This window comes from Coregonus clupeaformis, chromosome 21 (assembly GCF_020615455.1).
Source record: "Coregonus clupeaformis isolate EN_2021a chromosome 21, ASM2061545v1, whole genome shotgun sequence".
Lineage (NCBI taxonomy): Eukaryota > Metazoa > Chordata > Actinopteri > Salmoniformes > Salmonidae > Coregonus > Coregonus clupeaformis.
This window is the reverse complement of record NC_059212.1, coordinates 15,571,898-15,598,226: the sequence shown is the minus strand read 5'-3', so window position 1 is coordinate 15,598,226 and position 26,329 is coordinate 15,571,898. Positions and strand designations below refer to the sequence as shown.

Here is a 26,329-nt window from a genome sequence, read left to right as displayed (position 1 = left end):
CGGGTTAAGCGAGCAGTGTGTCAAGAAGCAGTGCGGCTTGGCAGGGTCGTGTTTCGGAGGACACATCGACCTTTGCCTCCCAAGTCTTTACGGGAGTTGTAGCGATGGGACAAGACTGTAACTACCAATTGTATATAACGAAAAGTACAAAATAATAATACTAATTGTCCTGAGACCACATTGCAAGGTTTGTCTTGGTGGACATTCAAGACAAACAAGCTGAGCTGCTATACATCATGGTTATGGCTTGAGGCTAATGGGCAAATGGATGATTCAGGTTGCTGGGAAATGTACTGTATGAACATGCTCCTCCAACCCGCTCTGGTACTGCTGTATTACTTTATTTGTCTATAAAGTATAATTTCTTGTTATAGAGAGCACATAGACAATGTTTATGCCTTCCTTCCTCTGCTGCAGCCTCTTCAACCATGTGTGTGTGGGAGGGGTTGGGTACAACAGAAGGCACATTTCTGTCTTGTAAGGATTAATAGTGGAGGTATTTCTCCTCCACCATAGCAGCCCCAGGCCCTGACCGTGTAGCCACTACCCTGCAGCTGATGAGTCCAGACATGGCCTGATCCTGATCTTTATCTGCCTATCATGGGCCTCACTGCTGTTGCTGACGCCTTCAGGGATCCCCTGGTCTCTCTTATCCTCTGCCTCCATACAACATATTTTAGTGGCCCCATAGGCTGACTCAGGACACCCAAACCTTACCACTGTCTGTTTGGAAGGTTCAGTCCAATCAAAGCGTTGACATGGTTTTGTGTATCACGTCAGGCTATGCTTAAATGGTGAGGATATACAGGAAGGAAAAAGGAAAGGAAAGGGGGATACCTAGTCAGTTGTACAACTGAATGCATTCAACTGAAATGTGTCTTCCACATTTAACCCAACCGCTCTGAGAGGTACCTGCTAATACATTGTAATCTATATCTACTGTACATACGGGCTGGATAAAGTGCTGGGATTAAGATTTTATTGTTAAATCAAACACATTAAAAGGGCATTATTAAACAGTTGACTATCATCAGCATTTATACTCCATGCATCTCCTACAATGTGTCCCAGGAGGTGATAGTGGCTCTGGCCTGGCCTGGCCTAGGCTGGGATGTATCAGGCAGCAGTTATTGTAGTGTTGATGGGGGAAGTGCTCTCTGGTGTGATAGTCTTTACTGCTACTCAGCTTCTTTGCCAGAACCAGAGCCAGGTACTGTAAGCCTGGCCAGGACTGCCCTGCCCCTCTCTCTCTACAGGCCTGACCCAGGCAGCTGGTGACGTGCAGACAGGGCATCCCGTCTTCCCCTGCCTGCCATCCAGGATGATGACGCTACACCTCGGCCTGAAACAACCACCATTGGCCAGCTGTGAAAATACAGGGAAGAGCCAAAAGAGGAACATGAGTTTAGCCTTTGGATCACCTTTGATCAGTCATACTACGGACATGCTAGCGAAGCCTCAAAATTACATCATTGGAATTTTATAGAATGTAAAACCTACTGACCACTAGACAGTCTATTGTATTGTGGTTTGGTGCTTTAATTATACTTTTAAATGGTTAAGATTGAGTAAAAGTGTGATGTTCTTTATTTCCTAGGGCTTGTTCATCTTAAGAAAAAGCTTGTGACCATGCATAACACCTATGCTTTAAGCATCCCCCTTATCTCAAGCCTATTTGAGACAACTCATGATTGTCATTTGAGATGTTCACTGTCCGACTCCTAAGCTTAGTCCTTAACATCGGGGACCCAGCCCTTTTATGTATACAGTGCTGAAGTCTTTGAACATTTTAGCATATCCTTTATTCACAGTGGGATTATTGAGAGTATGTGCAGTTGCTTTTTGCTGTTTCAGTTACTATTGAAGAGTTGACTATACCTCCTTGTGATTTGCATAGGACTGGTGTGGTGGGGAGGGTTGAGGGAAGACTTGAGGTTGTCAGAGCCTCTCTTCCGGTTACAGTAACAGGTTGCTCTCTTTTGTCTTCTATAGAAACTCCACCTATGTAAAGAGAGCTCAGTAGCCAAGTCCCGACTAATAAATAAAACATTTCTATCCATGCTATGATCGCTTTGTGATTTTTACGCATTTCTAAACACATTTTAAATCAACAAAACTGATTTAGGAAAGTTTAATAAAATCTAAATGAAATAATTAACATATTTATACGTCCTAACAAGCATAATTTATTGATTACACTTGACTTGCCTGAATTTTCTTCAGACCTTTCTCAAGACATTATACAATGTTAGTTTGGTATAAGAAATAGTACATTCATTTACATTATACCATAAATCCTTATTCATTGCAATATGCAGTACAAGACATAACAGGCATAGAACAAGTAGTTGGAATCCAGTGTTGTGTGTTTGGAGTTGAAGCAAGGCACCAGTGGTGTTTGATAGGCTCCCCTGCTGTGCCCTCTTTAGCTCCTGGCAGAGCAGCCCAAAGGCTAGGGCTGGCCTGCGATTGTAACCCCCATGGAGCCTGAATGAGGGCCTGCCTTCCTTCAATTACCTGCCCAGCCCCATGAAACACAAGGGTTTACAGCTCCAATCCAATTGAATCCCCGGGCAATAAAGGCCGGGGAGAAAGACAGCTAGCAGGTAGTAATGGCCGCTTAAATTGCAACAACATTCCTCAGTGTGCAACCTCTTCTGACTCCTGTTCCAGCAGGACATCCCAGGGATGCCAGCTGGCGCACTGTTGGGAAGCCCACAGAGCAGACAAGTGACATCAGTCCCCAACCCAGTGGCCATCAATCATTAGGCTTCAAATCAAATCAAATTTTATGTATCATACACGTGTTTAGCAGATGTTATTGCGGGTGTAGTGAAATGCTTGTGCTTCTAGCTCTGACAGTGCAGTAATATCTAACAAGTAATATCTAACAATTTCACAACATATACCCAATACACACAAATGGAATTTAAGAATATATACAGTTGAAGTCGGAAGTTTACATACACCTTAGCCAAATACATTTCAACTCAGTTTTTCACAATTCCTGACATTTAATCCAAGAAAAAATTCCCTGTCTTAGGTCAGTTAGGATCACCACTTTATTTTAAGAATGTGAAATGTCAAAATAATAGTAGAGAGAATGATTTATTTCAGATTTTATTTATTTAATCACATTCCCAGTGGGTCAGAAGTTTACATACTCTCAATTAGTATTTGGTAGCATTGCCTTTCAATTGTTTAACTTGGGTCAAACGTTTCGGGTAGCCTTCCACAAGCTTCCCACAATAAGTTGGGTGAATTTTGGCCCATTCCTCCTGACAGAGCTGGTGTAACTGAGTAAGGTTTGTAGGCCTCCTTGCTCACACACGCTTTTTCAGTTCTACCCACAAATTCATTGTCCATTTGGAAGACCCATTTGCGACCAAGCTTTAACTTCCTGACTGATGTCTTGAGATGTTGCTTCAATATATCCACATAATTTTCCTTCCTCATGATGCCATTTATTTTGTGAAGTGCACCAGTCCCTCCTGCAGTAAAGCACCCCCACAGCATGATGCTGCCACCCCCGTGCTTCATGGTTGGGATGGTGTTCTTCGGCTCGCAAGCTCCCCCTTTTTCCTCCAAACATAACGATGGTTATTATGGCCAAACAGTTCTAGTTTTGTTTCATCAGACCAGAGGACATTTCTCCAAAAAGTATGATCTTTGTCCCCATGTGCAGTTGCAAGCCGTAGTCTGGCTTTTTTATGGCGGTTTTGGAGCAGTGGCTTCTTCCTTGCTGAGCGGCCTTTCAGGTTATGTCGATATATGACTTGTTTTACTGTGGATATAGATACTTTTGTACAGTGGGGAAAAAAGTATTTAGTCAGCCACCAATTGTGCAAGTTCTCCCACTTAAAAAGATGAGAGAGGCCTGTAATTTTCATCATAGGTACACGTCAACTTTGTCAGACAAATTGAGATTTTTTTTCTCCAGAAAATCACATTGTAGGATTTTTAATGAATTTATTTGCAAATTATGGTGGAAAATAAGTATTTGGTCACCTACAAACAAGCAAGATTTCTGGCTCTCACAGACCTGTAACTTCTTCTTTAAGAGGCTCCTCTGTCCTCCACTCGTTACCTGTATTAATGGCACCTGTTTGAACTTGTTATCAGTATAAAAGACACCTGTCCACAACCTCAAACAGTCACACTCCAAACTCCACTATGGCCAAGACCAAAGAGCTGTCAAAGGACACCAGAAACAAAATTGTAGACCTGCACCAGGCTGGGAAGACTGAATCTGCAATAGGTAAGCAGCTTGGTTTGAAGAAATCAACTGTGGGAGCAATTATTAGGAAATGGAAGACATACAAGACCAAAAATCACAGAACCACACGGTGGGACCTAGTGAATGACCTGCAGAGAGCTGGGACCAAAGTAACAAAGCCTACCATCAGTAACACACTACGCCGCAAGGGACTCAAATCCTGCAGTGCCAGACGTGTCCCCCTGCTTAAGCCAGTACATGTCCAGGCCCGTCTGAAGTTTGCTAGAGTGCATTTGGATGATCCAGAAGAGGATTGGGAGAATGTCATATGGTCAGATGAAACCAAAATATAACTTTTTGGTAAAAACTCAACTCGTCGTGTTTGGAGGACAAAGAATGCTGAGTTGCATCCAAAGAACACCATACCTACTGTGAAGCATGGGGGTAGAAACATCATGCTTTGGGGCTGTTTTTCTGCAAAGGGACCAGGACGACTGATCCGTGTAAAGGAAAGAATGGGGCCATGTATCGTGAGATTTTGAGTGAAAACCTCCTTCCATCAGCAAGGGCATTGAAGATGAAACGTGGCTGGGTCTTTCAGCATTACAATGATCCCAAACACACCGCCCGGGCAATGAAGGAGTGGCTTCGTAAGAAGCATTTCAAGGTCCTGGAGTGGCCTAGCCAGTCTCCAGATCTCAATCCCATAGAAAATCTTTGGAGGGAGTTGAAAGTCCGTGTTGCCCAGCGACAGCCCCAAAACATCACTGCTCTAGAGGAGATCTGCATGGAGGAATGGGCCAAAATACCAGCAACAGTGTGTGAAAACCTTGTGAAGACTTACAGAAAACGTTTGACCTGTGTCATTGCCAACAAAGGGTATACAACAAAGTATTGAGAAACTTTTGTTATTGACCAAATACTTATTTTCCACCATAATTTGCAAATAAATTCATAAAAAATCCTACAATGTGATTTTCTGGATTTTTTTTTCTCATTTTGTCTGTCATAGTTGACGTGTACCTATGATGAAAATTACAGGCCTCGCTCATCTTTTTAAGTGGGAGAACTTGGACAATTGGTGGCTGACTAAATCCTTTTTTCCCCACTGTACCTGTTTCCTCCAGCATCTTCACAAGGTCCTTTGCTGTTGTTCTGGGATTGATTTGCACTTTTCGCACAAAAGTATGTTCATCTCTAGGAGACAGAACGCGTCTCCTTCCTGAGCGGTATGACAGCTGCGTGGTCCCATGGTGTTTATACTTGTGTACTATTGTTGGTACAAATGAACGTGGTACCTTCAGGCATTTGGAAATTGCTCCCAAGGATGAACCAGACTTGTGGAGGTATACAATTCGTTTTCTGAGGACTTGGCTGATTTCTTTTAATTTTCCCATGATGTCAAGCAAAGAGACACTGAGTTTGAAGGTAGGCCTTGAAATACATCCACAGGTACACCTCCAATTGACTCAAATGATCTTGTCAATGATCTCAAGGCAGCTGGGACCATAGTCACCAAGAAAACAAATTGGTAACACACTACGCCATGAAGGACTGAAATCCTGCAGCACCCGCAAGGTCCCCCTCCTCAAGAAAGCACATATACATGCCCGTCTGAAGTTTGCCAATGAACATCTGAATGATTCAGAGGAGAACTGGGTGAAAGTGTTGTGGTCAGATGAGACCAAAATGGAACTCTTTGGCATCAACTCAACTCACCGTGTTTGGAGGAGGAGGAATGCTGCCTATGACCCCAAGAACATCATCCCCACCGTCAAACATGGAGGTGGAAACGTTATGCTTTGTGGGTGTTTTTCTGCTAAGGGGACAGGACAACTTCACTGCATCAAAGGGACGATGGACGGGGCCATGTACCGTCAAATCTTGGGTGAGAACCTCCTTGGGTCGTGGATGGGTATTCCAGCATGATAATGACCCAAAACACACGGCCAAGGCAACAAAGGAGTGGCTCAAGAAGAAGCACATTAAGGTTCTAGAGTGGCCTAGCCAGTCTCCAGACCTTAATCCCATAGAAAATCTGTGGAGGGAGCTGAAGGTTCGAGTTGCCAAACGTCAGCCTCAAAACCTTAAAGACTTGGAGAAGATCTGCAAAGAGGAGTGGGACAAAATCCCTCCTGAGATGTATGCAAACCTGGTGGCCAACTACAAGAAACGTCTGACCTCTGTGATTGCCAACAAGGGTTTTGCCACCAAGTACTAAGTCATGTTTTGCAGAGGGGTCAAATAGTTATTTCCCTCATTAAAATGCAAATCAATTTATAACATTTTTGACATGCGTTTTTCTGGATTTTTTTTTTGTAATTCTGTATCTCACTGTTCAAATAAACCTACCATTAAAATTATAGACTGATCATTTCTTTGTCAGTGGGCAAACTTACAAAATCAGCAGGGGATCAAATACTTTTTCCCCCTCACTGTATATGGACAAGCAATGGACTAAGATACAGTAGAATATTATAGAATAGAATACAGTATATACATATGAGATGAGTAATGCAAGATATGTAAACATTATTAAAGTGACTAGTGTTCCATTTCTTAAAGTGGCCAGTGATTTCAATAGGCAGCAGCAGACTCTAATGTGCTTGTGATGGCTATTTAACAGTCTGATGGCCTTGAGATAGAAGCTGTTTTTCATTCTCTCAGTCCCAGCTTTGATGCACCTGCACTGACCTCGCCTTCTGGATGATAGCGGGGTGAACAGGCAGTGGCTCGGGTGGTTGATGTCCTTGATGATCTTTTTGGCCTTCCTGTGACATCAGCTGCTGTAGGTGTCTTGGAGGGCGGGTAGTTTGCCCCCGGTAATGCGTTCGGCAGACCACACCACCCTCTGGAGAGCCCTGCGGTTGCGGGGGGTGCAGTTGCCGTACCAGGCGGTGATACAGCCCAACAGGATGCTCTCAATTGTGCATATGTAAAAGTTTGTGAGGGTTTTAGGTGCCAAGCCGAATTTCTTCAGCCTCCTGAAGTTGAAGAGGCTCTGTTGCGCCTTCTTCACCACACTGTCTGCGTGGGTAGACCATTTCAGTTTGTCGGTGATGTGTACGCCAAGGAACAACCTCCTGGTCAGAAGTAGCTTGATAGTTCTCATACAGGCCTACTGCTACTATTAGTCCTACCATGCTCCATAATGGTCATACAGGCCTAATGCTACTGTATGTAGAGTAAGTCAATAATCATGTGTCATGTTACATACCAGGAATTAGTTCAATGGTAGTTATGAGTGTGCATTATATCCACTTTATATCAAGATGCAGAAAAGGTGAAGTTTAGGAGACTAGCAATTGATGACACATCCAACAATTTGTCAATGGCAAGGTGTGTTGAGTGATTAACCATATAAACAGATATTTATATTGTTTTATTGGGCTTAACTCCTATGACTCAGCCACCAACTAGCTCACCTGTAGTCAGTAGCGAGCCGCACCCTAATTTCAAAGCCTCAGATAGGGCACAGTCCATACAGGATTACAGACAGGAACCCTGCAGTAAACCTACAAACTCAGCCTGAACTTGCATAAGACTGATCTGTGTGATGGCTTGCCATTGAGAAACTTGTTCAAACCAATGACACCACTTTTCACCAGTTCACTCACCCCTGTCCAACAGGATCTAATGTGATTTAAATCTCATAGATAGTCCATTTGGTAGCAGCATTTGGATTATAATGCATCGTTAATCTATGTGTCGATAATGCATAGTTATTTTGTATCCTATTTCAGAGCATGTAGATGTTCAGAATAGGTCTTAGTACAATACATGGTATTCTGAACCACCTGATCCATATTTGGCACTTGCGTATGTTTACATCACTAGCTGTTCCCCTAAGAATAGTGTACTGGTAGTGGAATCAAAGGGACATTTCTGCTGTTCTTTTGGCTGTAAACTCAGTGTTGTTTTTGGCCTCAATCTTTACATCTGATCCACTGGAACACTGACCGTTCCTTTATTTTGGTACTTTAAACACACAGTATGTATCCCAAATGGCACTATATTCCCATTATAGTGCACAACTTTTGACCCTGGCCCATAGCAACCTATAAAGGGAATAGGGTACCATTTGGGACACAACCAGTTTCACATTTGAATCTCAGTCATGGAAACATTTTCACTCTGCCAGGAATGATGCAGGAATCTGTGACTACTGTAATTAACTGAATTATTTTCCTCTGAACTCTTATCACAAGCGTAAACCTTTACCAATGTGTGCATATCACTGTTGACAGCATGTTATTTAACAGAGAAATACTAACAGTTATTTTAGCGTCCCTGGAGGAATATCTGAGATCTGTATATGGTTATGGAGTAATTATAACAATAAACTGGAACGCTCGACAGTTAACGTTGAGTAGTTAGACATCATCAGTTTGCTTTTGTAACACATTCCATTCTGTAATCACTAAACGGGTTGACACATACACATTTCTAAAAATGTTAATCAACTAAACAGATTTAGGAATGTCTAATTCAATCAAAATGAAACATTACAATAGTTGTCATAATTTACATATTTCTGGAAAAGAAAACAGAAAACCTAACAATTGATAGATTACACTTCACTTACCAGAATTTTCTTCAGACATTTCTCAAGACATTATACAATGTTAGTTTTGATAAAATAAATAGTACATTAAATTACACTAAGCAACATGCATTTCCCTTTTAGACAGGTATAAAAGTATGTGACAGTGGTGCGGAGCACCTGGAGAGAGACTCACCTGTGTGTGTCTGCTGAGGCATCCAGGCAGGTCTGAGGGTCTGCAGGGGGTCGATGCTGTAGTAAGGCACCCTGCAGAGAGGGGAGGAGGGCTCCTTATGACCCCCAGCAGGCATCTCCACTCCCTGCCCCAAACCCTGCTCTGCCCCAGGCCTACACCACCACATTGCACTGCAGGGGACATGTCCACTAGCCAGACCCATACACCTGTGGGCAGGTACAGTGAGGGAAAAAAGTATTTGATCCCCTGCTGATTTTGTACATTTGCCCACCGACAAAGAAATGATCAGTCTATAATTTTAATGCTAGGTTTATTTGAACAGTGAGAGACAGAATAACAACAACAAAAATCCAGAAAGACGCATGTAGAAAATGTTATAAATTGATTTGCATTTTAATGAGGGAAATAAGTATTTGACCCCCTCTCAATCAGAAAGATTTCTGGCTCCCAGGTGTCTTTTATACAGGTAACGAGCTGAGATTAGAGCACACTCTTAAAGGGAGTGCTCCTAATCTCAGCTTGTTACCTGTATAAAAGACACCTGTCCACAGAAGCAATCAATCAATCAATCATATTCCAAACTCTCCACCATGGCCAAGACCAAAGAGCTCTCCAAGGATGTCAGGGACTATATTGTAGACCTACACAAGGCTGGAATGGGCTACAAGACCATCGCCAAGCAGCTTGGTGAGAAGGTGACAACAGTTGGTGCGATTATTCGCAAATGGAAGAAACACAAAAGAACTGTCAATCTCCCTCGGCCTGGGGCTCCATGCAAGATCTCACCTCATGGAGTTGCAATGATCATGATAACGGTGAGGAATCAGCCCAGAACTACACGGGAGGATCTTGTCAATGATCTCAAGGCAGCTGGGACCATAGTCACCAAGAAAACAATTGGTAACACACTACGCCGTGAAGGACTGAAATCCTGCAGCGCCCGCAAGGTCCACCTGCTCAAGAAAGCACATATACAGGGCCGTCTGAAGTTTGCCAATGAACATCTCAATGATTCAGTGGAGAACTGGGTGAAAGTGTTGCGGTCAGATGAGATCAAAATCGAGCTCTTTGGCATCAACTCAACTCGCCGTGTTTGGAGGAGGAGGAATGCTGCCTATGACCCCAAGAACACCATCACCACCGTCAAACATGGAGGTGGAAACATTATGCTTTGGGGGTGTTTTTCTGCTAAGAGGACAGGACAACTTCACCGCATCAAAGGGATGATGGACGGGGCCATGTACCGTCAAATCTTGGGTGAGAATCGCCTTCCCTCAGCCAGGGCATTGAAAATGGGTCGTAGATGGGTATTCCAGCATGACAATGACCCAAAACACACGGCCAAGGAGTGGCTCAAGAAGAAGCACATTAAGGTCCTGGAGTGGCCTAGCCAGTCTCCAGACTTTAATCGCATAGAAAATTTATGGAGGGAGCTGAAGGTTCGAGTTGCCAAACGTCAGCCTCGAAACCTTAATGACTTGGAGAAGATCGGCAAAGAGGAGTGGAACAAAATCCCTCCTGAGATGTGTGCAAACCTGGTGGCCAACTACAAGAAACGTCTGACCTCTGTGATTGCCAACAAGGGTTTTGCCACCAAGTACAAAGTCATGTTTTGGAGAGGGGTCAAATACTTATTTCCCTCATTAAAATGCAAATCAATTTATAACATTTTTGACATGCGTTTTTCTGGATTTTTTTGTTGTAATTCTGTCTCTCACTGTTCAAATAAACCTACCATTAAAATTATAGACTGATCATGTCTTTGTCAGTGGGCAAACGTACAAAATCAGCAGGGGATCAAATACTTTTTCCCCCTCACTGTATATGGACAAGCAATGGACTAAGATACAGTAGAATATTATAGAATAGAATACAGTATATACATATGAGATGAGTAATGCAAGATATGTAAACATTATTAAAGTGACTAGTGTTCCATTTCTCACTGTAGCTAGGCCCCGGCCCCCGGCCACGCCAAACACTCTGGCCTGAAATTTACTCAGCACCTAAATGACAGCCGCTGCATGCCCTGGTGGCTGCAGGCAATGGTGATCGCTCATGTTAGATTGACTGTTTTATATTCAATTTATATCCACGCCAGTTTGATTCAACCATATTTGTCGACTGCACAGTACTGTGCATTATATAGTAAGGGTCCTATTTGGTGATGCATAAATGTACTGTAGGTACAGTAGTACGACATACAGCACACCATTTGTGAAGTAATTTGTTCATACTGTAAGTAGACCTCACTTCAATATGAATAGCCATCTAAATCAATTGGGGTTGAAACAACTCAGACATTTTATTGATGCTATGATGTAGTATTAAACAGCTGTAAGCAGGACTCAAGCTGTAAACCAGATTACAATGGAATTGGAATTCCACATCAAACTGTCCACTCGACCCTCAGAGAGACTCCGAGAGAGAGACTGATCTGGGCAGGTCTCTGAGCTCTACAGGGAGTCCTGGGATGGGAGCAGCCTGGACACACCAGGCTCAGCAAGGGGCAGCCTCACCTTTAAAAATGGCAGGTAGATGAGGAACACGACAAGGAAGAAAGCTGTTATTTTCATGCAGCTCGAATTAGATTCCTTTAGTCTTCCCGGGAACCAACACTTTCAACCAAAGATGCTTTAGGGCAGGGAAGTCAAACTTCATTTCCCCGCGGGCCGCATTCGGTGGTCCTGAGGGCCGCACTTAAAACGTATTTCCTCTATCCATCGCTTTTGGAATTTTCTGTTCTCCCTGACAGTCTAGCTTTCGTTACGATGACTGTTAGCAAGCTGGACAGAGTGAAGAGACTATAAATGTAGGTCCATTATCATTTCTACACAGTTTCAGTTTGGTTTTAGTCATTTAAATGTCGACTGAGATCGTTTTTCCTGTAAAAAACAAAACAAATTTTGGGTGTTTGCTATCAGTTGATTGGTGAATCGGAAAGAAATGTGCACGGAGACACCCACTTCAGTACGTGACAATGATGGTACATTTACATACAGTAATGCTTACAAACAAAGTCATAAATGTTGGTATAGCCTGTATGTCTGCCTATATTGAAAGATAAAAAATAAAAAACATGACAGAATAAGGAGTTCTCAAACATTGTCCTTATTTAGAGACCTGACAGCCCCAAAAACCCTCAATGCAGCTAAGCAACAAGCACATTCCAGAATTATGTTTATCATTCAGTATGACACATCTTCCTGTCCATCTCGGCTCACCCACACAACTGTACTAGAGCATTCATAATCTTTTAGTAGAAATCTGATAGTATCTGTAAAATGTCCTATAATGCCACCAAATCAGTACCAGTGTAAGGTAGAGGTGCCGAGGTCCAGTCTTACCTGCAGTCTGTGATTCAACTTTAATACAAGTGTGTGCTAACTACAGTGGGGAGAACAAGTATTTGATACACAGACGATTTTGCAGGTTTTCCTACTTACAAAGCATGTAGAGGTCTGTAATTTTTTATCATAGGTACACTTCAACTGTGAGAGACGGAATCTAAAACAAAAATCCAGAAAATCACATTGTATGATTTTTAAGTAATTAATTTGCATTTTATTGCATGACATAAGTATTTGATCACCTACCAACCAGTAAGAATTCCGGCTCTCACAGACGTGTTTTTTTTTTTATGAAGCCCTCCTGTTCTCCACTCATTACCTGCATTAACTGCACCTGTTTGAACTCGTTACCTGTATAAAATACATCTGTCCACACACTCAATCAAACAGACTCCAACCTCTCCACAATGGCCAAGACCAGAGAGCTGTGTAAGGACATCAGGGATAAAATTGTAGACCTGCACAAGGCTGGGATGGGCTACAGGACAATAGGCAAGCAGCTTGGTGAGAAGGCAACAACTGTTGGCGAAGAAGTTCAAGATGATGGTCAATCACCCTCGGTCTGGGGCTCCATGCAAGATCTCACCTCGTGGGCCATCAATGATCATGAGGAAGGTGAGGGATCAGCCCAGAACTACACGGCAGGACCTGGTCAATGACCTGAAGAGAGCTGGGACCACAGTCTCAAAGAAAACCATTAGTAACACACTACGCCGTCATGTATTAAAATCCTGCAGCGCGCGCAAGGTCCCCCTGCTCAAGCCAGCGCATGTCCAGGCCCGTCTGAAGTTTGCCAATGTCCATCTGGATGATCCAGAGGAGGAATGGGAGAAGGTCATGTGGTCTGATGAGACAAAAATAGAGCTTTCTGGTCTAAACATGAAGCATGGAGGTGGAAACATCATTCTTTGGGGATGCTTTTCTGCAAAGGGGACAGGACGACTGCACCGTATTGAGGGGAGGATGGATGGGGCCATGTATCGCGAGATCTTGGCCAACAACCTCCTTCCCTCAGTAAGAGCATTGAAGATGGGTCATGGCTGGGTCTTCCAGCATGACAACGACCCGAAACACACAGCCAGGGCAACTAAGGAGTGGCTCCGTAAGAAGCATCTCAAGGTCCTGGAGTGGCCTAGCCAGTCTCCAGACCTGAACCCAATAGAACATCTTTGGAGGGAGCTGAAAGTCCATATTGCCCAGCGACAGCCCCGAAACCTGAAGGATCTGGAGAAGGTCTGTATGGAGGAGTGGGCCAAAATCCCTGCTGCAGTGTGTGCAAACCTGGTCAAGACCTACAGGAAACGTATGATCTCTGCAATTGCAAACAAAGGTTTCTGTACCAAATATTAAGTTATGCTTTTCTGGATTTTTGTTTTAGATTCCATCTCTCACAGTTGAAGTGTACCTATGATAAAAATTACAGACCTCTACATGCTTTGTAAGTAGGAAAACCTGCAAAATCGGCAGTGTATCAAATACTTGTTCTCCCCACTGTATGTATTGACTTATCTTGCTGAAAATGTAAACTCTTCGCTTTCATTTGATTGAACTCCATTTTACTGCTTTTCAACAACAAAGTTAGTTATTTTTATGCACCATGTCATTATGTATTCTATTCTGACAAGTGAATAAATGCCACTGGAAACATGGCTGTTCATTGCTTGTTTCAGAGTTTAGGCCTTATCACCAGAGAGCAGTATGTGTGTCTATTCTGGGGCCCAGTGTGCGTGTGTAGGCTGACCTATGGCAGGTGTAATAACCACAGTTCAGCGGTAGGCCCTTAACCAGATGGAAAGGTGAGATGACCTTTTCCATGACCACACAAATAGAAGGGCTTCCTGTTTCCAAAGGGGCTGGAGAGAGTTAGTACTGTGGTATGAAGGTAGCAGTCTTTCACTTTCCATAGCTCCCCCAGACCACTGGAAATATTTTATTACATACAGTGCCTTCAGAAAGTATTCATACCCCTTGACTTGTTCCATATTTAGTTGTGTTGATCCTGCCAGTAGCATATGCTCGTCTCAAAGATTAAGCCATGCAAGTCTAAGTACACACGGCCGGTACAGTGAAACTGCGAATGGCTCATTTAATGATTTAGATTTACATGGACTTACATTTAGACTTACATGGAATTCAAAATAGATTAAATAGATTTTTATCTACACACAATACCCCATAATGACAAAGTGAAAACATCATTAGATATTTTTGCAAATGTATTGAAAATGAAATACTTTGTAGAAGCACCTTTGGCAGTGATTACACCTGTGGGTGTTTCTGATGCTAAAGCCACTTTCTACCACTCTAAATTCCAAGCATATGCCTCTAACCCTAGGAAGCTCTTTGCCACCTTCTCCTCCCTCCATGCTTTGACTTCTTTCTCCCCTCTCTCTCCAGATGAAATCTTGCAACTTGTGACGGCCGGCCGCCCAACAACCTGCCCGCTTGACCCTATCACCTCCTCTCTTCTCCAGACCATTTCCGGAGACCTTCTCCCTTACCTCACCTCTCTCATCAACTCATCCTTGACCGCTGGCTATGTCCCTTCCATCTTCAAGAGAGCGAGAGTTGCACCCCTTCTCAAAAAACCTACACTCGATCCCTCCGATGTCAACAACTACAGACCAGTATCCCTTCTTTCTTTTCTCTCCAAAACTCTTGAGCGTGCCGTCTTTAGCCAACTCTCTTGCTATCTCTCTCAGAATTACCTTCTTGATCCAAACCAGTCAGGTTTCAAGACTGGTCATTCAACTGAGACTGCTCTTCTCTGTGTCACGGAGGCTCTCCACACTGCTAAAGCTAACTCTCTCTCCTCTGCTCTCGTCCTTCTAGACCCATCTGCTGCCTTTGATACTGTGAACCATCAGATCCTCCTCTACACCCTCTCAGAGTTGGGCATCTCCGGCGCGGCTCACTCTTGGATTGCGTCCTACCTGACAGGTCGCTCCTACCAGGTGGCGTGGCGAGAATCTGTCTCCGCACCACGTGCTCTCACCACTGGTGTCCCCCAGGGCTCAGTTCTAGGCCCTCTCCTAGTCTCGCTATACACCAAGTCACTTGGCTCTGTCATATCCTCACATGGCCTCTCCTATCATTGCTACGCAGACGACACACAACTAATCTTCTCCTTTCCCCCTTCTGATAACCAGGTGGCAAATCGCATCTCTGCATGTCTGGCAGACATATCAGTATGGATGACGGATCACCACCTCAAGCTGAACCTTGGCAAGACGGAGCTGCTCTTCCTCCCGGGGAAGGACTGCCTGTTCCATGATCTCGCCATCACGGTTGACAACTCCATTGTGTCCTCCTCCCAGAGTGCGAAGAGCCTTGGCGTGACCCTGGACAACACCCTGTCGTTCTCCGCTAACATCAAGGTGGTGACCCGATCCTGTAGGTTCATGCTCTATAACATTCGGAGAGTACGACCCTGCCTTACACAGGAAGCGGCACAGGTCCTAATCCAGGCACTTGTCATCTCCCGTCTGGATTACTGCAACTCGCTGTTGGCTGGGCTCCCTGCCTGTGCCATTAAACCCCTACAACTCATCCAGAATGCCGCAGCCCGTCTGGTGTTCAACCTTCCTAAGTTCTCTCACGTCACCCCGCTCCTCCGCACACTCCACTGGCTTCCAGTTGAAGCTCGCATCTGCTACAAGACCATGGTGCTTGCCTACAGAGCTGTGAGGGGAACGGCACCCCCGTACCTTCAGGCTCTGATCAGTCCCTACACCCAAACGAGGGCATTGCATTCATCCACCTCTGGCCTGCTGGCCCCCCTACCTCTGCGGAAGCACAGTTCCCACTCAGCCCAGTCAAAACTGTTCGCTGCTCTGGCACCCCAATGGTGGAACAAGCTCCCTCACGACGCCAGGACAGCGGAGTCACTCACCACCTTCCGGAGACACTTGAAACCCCACCTCTTTAAGGAATACCTGGGATAGGATAAAATAATCCTTCTACCCCTCCTTAACCCACCCAAAAAATAAAAATAAAAAATAAATTATGAAAAAGATAAAAGTACAAAAAATTAATTTGGAAAGTGGTTGTCCCACTGGCTATCATAAGGTGAATGCACCAATTGTAAGTCGCTCTGGATAAGAGTGTCTGCTAAATGACGAAAATGTAAATGTAAGTCTCTAAGAGCTTTCCACACCTGGATTGTGAAACATTTGCCCATTTATTCTTTTCTAAATTATTCAAGCTTTGTCAAGCTGGTTGTTGATCATTGCTAGACAACCATTTTCAGGTCTTGCCATAGATTCTCAAGTAAATTTAAGCCAAAATTGTAATTCGGCCACTCAGGAACATTCACTGTCTTCTTGGTAAGCAACTCCAGCGTAGATTTGGCCTTGTGTTTTAGGTTATTGTCCTGCTGAAAGGTGAATTTTTCTCCCAGTGTCTGATGGAAAGCAGACAACCAGGTTTTCCACTAGGATTTTGCCTGTGCTTAGCTCCATTCCATTTCCTGAAAAACTCCCCAGTCCTTAACGATTACACCACTATGCTTGAAAATAAGGAGAGTGGTATTCAGTAATGTGTTGTATTGGATTTGCGGCGAACATAACACTTTGTATTCAGGACAAAAAGTTAATTGCTTTGCCACATATTTTGCAGTATTACTTTAGTGCCTCGTTGCAAACAGTATGCATGTTTTGGAATATTTTTTATTCTGTACAGACTTCTTTTCACTCTGTCAATTAGGTGAGTATTGTGGAGTACCTACAATGTTGTTGATCAATCCTCAGTTCTCCTATCACAGTCATTAAACTCTGTTTTGAAGTCACCATTGGCCTCATTGTGAAATCCCTGAGTGGTTTCCATCTTCTCCGGCAACTGAGTTAGGAAGGACGTCTGTATCTTTGTAGTGACTGGGTGTATTGATAAACCATCCAAAATGTAATTAAATAACTTCACCATGCTCAAAGGGATATTCAATGTCTGCTTTAAAAAAAAAGTTTTACCCATCTACCAATAGGTGCCCTTCTTTACGAGCCATTGGAAAACCTCTGGTCTGTGGTTGAATCGGTGTTTGGAATTCACCGCTCAACTGAGGGACCTTACAGATAATTGTACGTGTGGGGTACATGAGGCAGTCATTCATAAATCATGTTAAACACTATTATTGCAACTTACTATGTACAGTTGAAGTCAGAAGTTTACATACACTTTGGTTGGAGACATTAAAACTCATTGTTCAACCACTCCACATATTTCTTGTTAACGAACTATAGTTTTGGCAAGTCGGTTAGGACATCTACTTTGTGCATGACAAGTACATTTTCGAACAATTGTTTACAGACAGATTATTTCACTTATAATTCACTGTATCACAATTCCAGTGGGTCAGAAGTTTACATACACTAAGTTGACTGTGCCTTTAAACAGTTTGGAAAATTCTAGAAAATTATGTCATGCTTTAGAAGCTTCTGATTGACTCAAATGACGTCAATTAGCCTATTGGAGGTGTACCTGTGGTTGTATTTCAAGGCCTACCTTCAAACTCAGTGCCTCTTTGCTTGACATCATGGGAAAATCAAAAGATAATCAGCCAAGACCTCAGATAGCTAATTGTATACCTCCACAAGTCTGGTTCATCCTTGGGAGCAATTTCCAAACGCCTGAAGGTACCACGTTCATCTGTACAAACAATCGTACGCAAGTATAAACACCATGGGACCACGCAGCCGTCATACCGCTCAGGAAGGAGACGCATTCTGTCTCCTAGAGATGAACGTACTTTGGTGCGAAAAGTGCAAATCAATCCCAGAACAACAGCAAAGGACCTTGTGAAGATGCTGGAGGAAACAGGTACAAAATTATCTATATCCACAGTAAAACAAGTCCTATATCGACATAACCTGAAAGGCCGCTCAGGAAGGAAGAAGCCACTTCTCCAAAACCGCCATAAAAAAGCCAGACTACGGTTTGCAACTGCACATGGAGACAAAGATCGTACTTTTTGGAGAAATGTCCTCTGGTCTGATGAAACAAAACTAGAACTGTTTGGGCATAATGACCATCGTTATGTTTGGAGGAAAAAGGGGGAGCTTGCGAGCCGAAGAACACCATCCCAACCGTGAAGCACAGGGGTAGCAGCATCATGCTGTGGGGGTGCTTTGCTGCAGGAGGGACTGGTGCACTTCACAAAATAGATGGCATCATGAGGAAGGAAAATTATGTGGATATATTGAAGCAACATCTCAAGACATCAGTCAGGAAGTTAAAGCTTGGTTGCAAATGGGTCTTCCAAATGGACAATTACCCCAAGCATACTTCCAAAGTTGTGGCAAAATGGCTTAAGGACAACAAAGTCAAGGTATTGGAGTGGCCATCACAAAGCCCTGACCTCAATCCTATAGAAAATGCGTGGGCAGAACTGAAAAAGCGTGTGCGAGCAAGGAGGCCTACAAACCTGACTCAGTTACACCAGCTCTGTCAGGAGGAATGGGCCAAAATTCACCCAACTTATTGTGGGAAGCTTGTGGAAGGCTACCCGAAATGTTTGACCCAAGTTAAACATTTTAAAGGCAATGCTACCAAATACTAATTGAGTGTATGTAATATTCTGACCCACTGGGAATGTGAAGAAATAAAAGCTGAAATAAATAATTATCTCTACTATTATTCTGACATTTCACATTCTTGAAATAAAGTGGTGATCCTAACTGACCTAAGACAGGGAATTTTTACTAGGATTAAATGTCAGGAATTGTGAAAAACTGATTTTAAATGTATTTGGCTAAGGTGTATGTTAACTTCCGACTTCAACTGTAACTTGTTAAGCACATTTTTACTCTTGAACTTGTTCAGTCTTTACTTCATCACTACTTGACATGTTGAATGCACCAAGCTGTCTGTTTGAACTACTGGCACACAGCTCAGACACCCATGCAACAACTTTTTTTATAGCCAGTATTGTTATCTCGTATTGTAATACCATACTGAGTAAGTGTTACGAAACCGATTAACTAGACTGCTAATATTGTTGCACTCGCTAAGTCTAAGCGTTTTAGGCCTAGTTAACTGGTCTGTAACCTGATTGGATGTGTGGATTAATATGAGAAGTGAGATATGTGCCTAGGTTTTGAATGTACTGTATCTATACCCAGGAGACAGCTACCTTACTTTAGGTCCAGGGCCAGCTCCATCTTGACCTTGTAGTGTCGAGATAACGATGCTAATCATGCTGTGATGACAAGAAATCCGCTGACACTGTCCTTGATTACAATAGTTTATTACACCAAAGATTTCAGCGTCAATTTACAGACTCCTGCAGACATCTGGAGAACAATAATAATAATATGCCATTTAGCAGACGCTTTTATCCAAAGCGACTTACAGTCATGCGTGCATAATTTTTTTTGTGTATGGGTGGTCCCGGGGATCTAACCCACTACCTTGGCGTTACAAGCGCCGTGCTCTACCAGCAACTGACCCAATCTCTAATATGTTGTTCCTCCTCGTCCTTTGTTCCAACCATGGTATTTATAATCTGTAACATGATATGGGTGGTTTTCCCATCCACCAATCCCAGGCCTCCACATAACAGACTTCCTCTGTTTTAGGGGGCCCCTATAGTAATGCTTTCCAGATGCTTCCGCAAGCTGAGTCAACTTCCTCTAACACACCATTTACAAACTTCAGCAAAGTCATAAACTGTTTAGACACTACAACCTCTTGGTCGAACAGTCCAAGCGGATTATTATTTGTTCAGATGGTGACTAAATAAATATGTACAAAAACCAAACTACAAAAAGGCATTCCCAACTAAAGAGGTTAACTAACACAAAAGAAACAAACCAAAGGCCACCTGAGAGGCTTCTGGCCTCCTCTCCTTCTCCTGGACTGAAAATCAACTTAATTGGCTGCACCTGATGTGCTTATCAAGGCTTCCTGGCAGAGGCCTTGACCCGGTTGGTGCTGCCACCCGGGGGATGGAGTGTAGAAGTGTATCCTGGATAGTGTGTTGCCCACCTGTGTGCCAACACTACACTAACCTCCATATCATAACACCTCCCCCAACAAGAAAAACGAATAATTGTCACCAATATCTATTTTCCGAAAGTTTCATACTTTTTTCCCCCTTTTTCTTTTCCATTAAACTTACTTAGCTGAAGAGACCAATATAAACACAAGAGCTGCAAAACTATGAAACTTGACTACAGAAACCCTCAACTGTGAAATAGTCATTCTCAAAAACCAGAAACCAGTCAAAAACCAAAACCACCAAATGTACTGCTCTAGCACTCAGGTAATTTCTTCCTGGCAAAAGTCTCTGATTTGAACAAACCAGGGAACAACCAGTGACCCCTCTGGTTCTAAACTGAGAGACCATCTCATTTCCTAGGCCCATGGTCACAAGCACCAAGCTCCATATGATATGTAAGCAACAAGGAGAGACATATAACACCCTCCACCAGGGACAAGTGAACGTGAATCACAACTTCAGCAAACTCACTAGCGACACCATCCACGTTCCCAAATGACTTTTCTCCAGCCCTGAACACTCACTGGAGGGGAACTATTAGCTATATCCTCTACACTTTCCTCCACGTTAACAGGAGACACACTAGGCCTACATGCTGCAGGAACTGTCAACCGCTCCTCAACAATAGGAAGTAACACCGGTGGATCTGGCTTTTCCACCAAACTCACTTGTTCAAGCTCCCAATTATCATCACAAGACACACCCGTGTCAACCTGCAAAACTCAGACCGGGCCTTCCAGCAGATCCTCACGAACATCACAACATGACAATGAAGAATCTCCTCCCTCCCACAGCTTAGCGAGAAACGTGTCAGCTAAATCAACATCTGACACCCAAACAACCTCACGGGCAGCCTGCGGAAGAACCACAACCTCCTCTACTGTGGCAAAGAATGTGTCAGCTAAAGGAATCAAATAATCACTGACAACCTCTGAATCCAACAGATCACTTGGGGTAACCAAATCATTACTCAGACCACAAAGAGAACTTAGTTGCTTAGTGTCACTCAACCCAACAAAGAACATCTCCCCTGAATTGACACCTGAATCAACCTCATCTTCAACCTGCAGAGGGCACATTCCATCACATATCTCTGCCCAGAAGGTCTCATCTAGAGACGCACAAGAATCACCTTCCTCACTAGTGAGAACCATTTCCTGGGAACCACTGTCTACTTTGGCAAAGAATGTTTCCTCCAAGTCCCCACACAAATCATCCTCCTCCCTATCTGGTTTTCCATCAGCACTCTTCTGAACATGAGTAACTTCACAAACTGGGGATATGTAAAAACTCTGCTTGAGAGACTTTACCCCCTGACTTTTCACTGGAGTTACACAAACATCACTTGGGGAAACTAGCTCATCACTTTGATCACTGGTGGAAACTGGTTTAGTGGCAAGACTGTCTGAACAGCATTACCGCACAAATGGAAAAGGAAAGTGGAAGGGGGAAAAAGTAAGGAACTTGTCTGTCGGCCTTGCATTAAAGAATATAATTGGTTAAAGAAAATGGTGATAAATATAAAAGTTTACCAGTTTCATTTAAGGACCAAAGGATTGACAGCCGTCCCATATAGATTGCAAAATAGTTGGGAAGAGATTTTTGACGTAACGATTCCATGGCATAGTGTTTATGAATTGATACGCAAAACGACGCCGGATTCAAAACTTAGAATTTTTCAATTTAAATTATTATATAAAATTCTTGCTACCAATATAATGTTATTTATATGGGGGATACAATCTTCCCAGACATAATCATTAGATAATTTGTTTTGGTACTGTCCATTTGTAGCTTGTTTTTGGACACAGGTCCAGGAATGGCTAAAGGATTGCAATATTTACCTGGAGCTAACCCTGCAGATAGCACTACTGGGTGATCTGAAAAATCATAGTCAATCGATCAATAATATAATAATACTTTTAGCAAAAGTGTTTATTTCAATTTACAATCTGGAGAAACAATGAGAATAGAAAGGTTCAGAACTTTTATAAAGCATCACAGTACAGTTAAAAAATATATGGCAAATAGAAATCCAATATGGATGGTGTTAAGAGATAGATGGGAGGTGTTGAATGGAGCTGAAGGATGGGACTAATAACAACTAATAACAACAAGATAACTAATGTAAAGCATACTGTGTCCATAATAAGTATATAGGTTATAGGTTGAGAGCTTTTGTGAAAGAGCACAGTTAGAAAAATATAGCATATAGAAGCAAACCAGATGGACATCATGAAAATGATCGGAGGAAGTTCAGGAGTAAAAATGTATATAGTATGTATGGGCTGGAAGTAGAGGCCTAAGCGTTGTTGTTCACTAGTTTACTCCAATTGGGGAAGGGGTGGTGGGGTTGGAAAGTAATGAAGGGAAATATAATTTTTAAAAGGATGTATGTATGTATGTATGTGTATATACAGTGCTATGAAAAAGTATTTGCCCCCTTTCTAATTTTCTCTACTTTTGCATATTTGTGATACTGAATGTTATCAGATCTTCAACCAAAACCTAAAATTAGATAAAGGGAACATAAGTGAACAAATAACACAACAATTACATATTTATTTCATAAACAAAGTTATGCAACACCCAATTCCCCTGTGTGAAAAAGTAATTGCCCCCTTACACTCAATAACTGGTTGTGCCACCTTTAGCTGCAATGACTCCAACCAAATGCTTCCTGTAGTTGTTGATCAGTCTCTCACGTCGCTGTGGTGGAATTTTGGCCCACTCTTCCATGCAGAACTGCTTTAACTCAGTGACGTGTGGGTTTTCAAGCATGAACTGCTCGTTTCAAGTCCTGCCACAACATCTCAATTGGGATTAGGTCTGGACTTTGACTAGGCCATTCCAAAACTTCCAAATTGTTGCTTTTTAGCAATTTTCATGTAGACTAGATTTTTTGGATCATTGTCTTGCTGCATGACACAGCTGCGCTTCAGCTTCAGCTCACAGACGGATGGTCTGACATTCTCCTGTAGAATTCTCTGATACAGAGCAAAATTCATAGTTCCTTCTATTAAGGCAAGTTGTCCAGGTCCTGAGCCAGCAAAGCATCCCCAAACCATTACACCACCACCACCATGCTTGACCTTTGATCCAGGCTCTGTCGTAGCCGGCCGCAACCGGGAGACCCATGGGGCGGCGAACAATTGGCCCAGCGTCGTCCAGGGTAGGGGAGGGAATGGCAGGCAGGGATGTAGCTCAGTTGGTAGAGCATGGCGTTTGCAACGCCAGGGTTGTGGGTTCGAATTCCCACGGGGGGGGCAGTATAAAAAAAAAATGTATGCACTCACTAACTGTAAGTCGCTCTGGATAAGAGCGTCTGCTAAATGACAAAAATGTAAAAGTATGATGTTCTTACTGTGGAATGCAGAGTTTGGTTTTCGCCTGGCATAATGGGACCCATCTCGTCCAAAAAGTTGACTAAAGTTTGCCAAAAAGCACCTGGATGATCATCAAGACTCTTGGAAGAACGTTCTATGGACAGATGATTCAAAAGTATAACTTTTTGGACGACATGGTTCCAGTAATGCCTGGCGAAAACCAAACTCTGCATTCCACAGTAAGAACATCATACCAAAGGTAAAGAGTGGTGGTGGTGTGATGTCTTGGGGATGCTTTGCTGGCTCAGGACCTGGACGACTTGCCTTAATAGAAGGAACCATGAATTCTGCTCTGTATCAGAGAATTCTACAGGAGAATATCAGACCATCCGTCTGTGAGCTGAAGCTGAAGCGCAGCTGGGTCATGCAGCAAGACAATGATCCAAAACACAATCAAGTCTACATGAAAATAGCTAAAAAGCAACAAATTTGAAGTTTTGGAATGGCCTAGTCAAAGTCCAGATCTAATCCCAATTGAGATGTTGTGGCAGGACTTGAAACGAGCAGTTCATGCTTGAAAACCCACACATCACTGAGTTAAAGCAGTTCTGCATGGAAGAGTTGGCCAAAATTCCTCCACAGCGACGTGAGAGACTGATCAACAACTACAGGAAGCATTTGGTTGGAGTCATTGCAGCTAAAGGTGGCACAACCAGTTATTGAGTGTAAGGGGGCAATTACTTTTTCACACAGGGGAATTGGGTGTTGCGTAACTTTGTTTATGAAATAAATATGTAATTGTTGTGTTATTTGTTCACTTATGTTCCCTTTATCTAATATTAGGTTTTGGTTGAAGATCTGATAACATTCAGTATCACAAATATGCAAAAGTAGAGAAAATTAGAAAGGGGGTAAATACTTTTTCATAGCACTGTATGTGTGTGTAATATATATATATATATATATATATATATATATATATATATGCGAGAGAAAAAACATATGGGAGATTGGAAGTGATGCAGACAATTACATTGATGGAAGTTACAATCTGAAATATTAAAGCTGATCTACCCCCTTAAAAATAAAAAATAAATAAAAGGACTGTCTGAACGACTGGCAACAAACTTTCTCCCCTCTATGCAGTTTTTCATTCATCTGCTGTTCCAGCAGTGCTATCTCCTGTTCTAACCTCGCCATTTCCAACAAGTCTTCTTCCTCCTGACTGCTATCCACCCAAACAGGAGACAATAACTCACTCCACTTCTCCCATAATGGTACTGCAACATCTAACTTGTTCAACTCCCCTGTTATTTCAACCTCCAGCAATTCTGTCACCTGACATAACTGATCCTTCATTAGCTTGACAAAACCCTACTGGCTCAAACGCCCCCATAGTCAACATCATTATGCTAAAGAGAGCCAATAAATCAACTGACAGAAGTCACAGCCACTAGCTCACAGCTAATTAACTAATACATGTTCAAAGTCACAGAGATAACCACTCTAAACAGGCAAAACCAAACCAGCACGCCATGCACAAAAGCTACAAACCATAGCCACAGTTAGCCACTAGCGCACCACTAACCAACATATGCACTCGCTCCAAGCCCCAGAGATAACCACTCCAACCAGGCAAAAAAATATATATATATTTTTTTTAACAATCGGCACGCCGTGCACAAAAGCTACAAACCATAACCAAAGTTAGTCACTAGCCTAGCGCTTACACAAATGCATTCACCAAAGCAAGTTAGCCACTAGCCTAGCGCTAACACAAATGCATGTGCCACAGAGTCCTCCAGACTCCAAACTGGGAAATATAATCCAGCAAACAGCTCCAACAACAGCTACCAAAACCACAAGCCAAACATCTCTTCAGCCCTACAGTAGCTAATGACTACCAGCTGCAAGCAATTGACTACCTTCGCGGGCACAGCCATATCACACAATTCTGTTGGCCAAAACCATCAGTTATTTTGCTAGCAAGCAACCTGACACTGACACTAACACTGCTGCAAACCTCACCTAGCATGTGAGCTCGACACAAACATATGCTACAAACCTTCTCAACAAATGCACAACCACCAAAACCAAACCGATTCACAACCACCCAGACTAGAACCACAAATGCCCCCATGTTACAAAACCGATTAACTAGCCTGCTAATATTACTGCACTCGCTAAGTCTAGGGGTCTTAGGCCTAGTTAACTGGCCTGTAACCTGATTTGATGTGTACATTAATATGAGAAGTAAACATATGCACCTAGGTGTTGAATGTAATTTATGTACCCAGGAGACAGCTACCTTACCTAATACAGAATATTTGTTCAGATGGTGACTAAATAAATATGTACAAAAAGGCATGCCCAACTAAAGAGGTTAACTTACACAAAGAAACAAACAAAAGGCCCCCTGAGAGTCTTCTGGCCTCCTCTCTTTCTTCCAGACTGACAATCAACTTAATTGGCTGCACCTGATGTACTTATCAAGGATTCCTGGCAGAGCCCAGCTCTTGACCTGGGGGATGGAGTGTGGAATTGTGTGTCGCCTACCAGTGTGCTAACACTGTACTACTCCCATATCATAACAGTAAGCCTATATTGTAATACTGACACAACTAGGCACACTGCACCTAGTTGTGCCAATAGTATAAGTCCTGCTCAGTATTACAATACCAGATAAACAACAGTGTTTATAAATTATG

General features: G+C 42.9%; 1 long non-coding RNA gene across 1 annotated transcript; it reads right to left on the bottom strand.

Annotated features, from left to right (window-relative positions):
* Positions 1–1,015: 1,015 nt before the first annotated feature.
* On the bottom strand, positions 1,016–26,067 carry LOC121534622. Its single transcript, XR_005994652.1, has 4 exons — positions 26,014–26,067; positions 8,956–9,161; positions 1,879–2,001; positions 1,016–1,365 (listed from the first exon to the last, which is right to left on the bottom strand). It is a non-coding gene; the product is annotated as an uncharacterized LOC121534622 (long non-coding RNA).
* Positions 26,068–26,329: the final 262 nt, after the last annotated feature.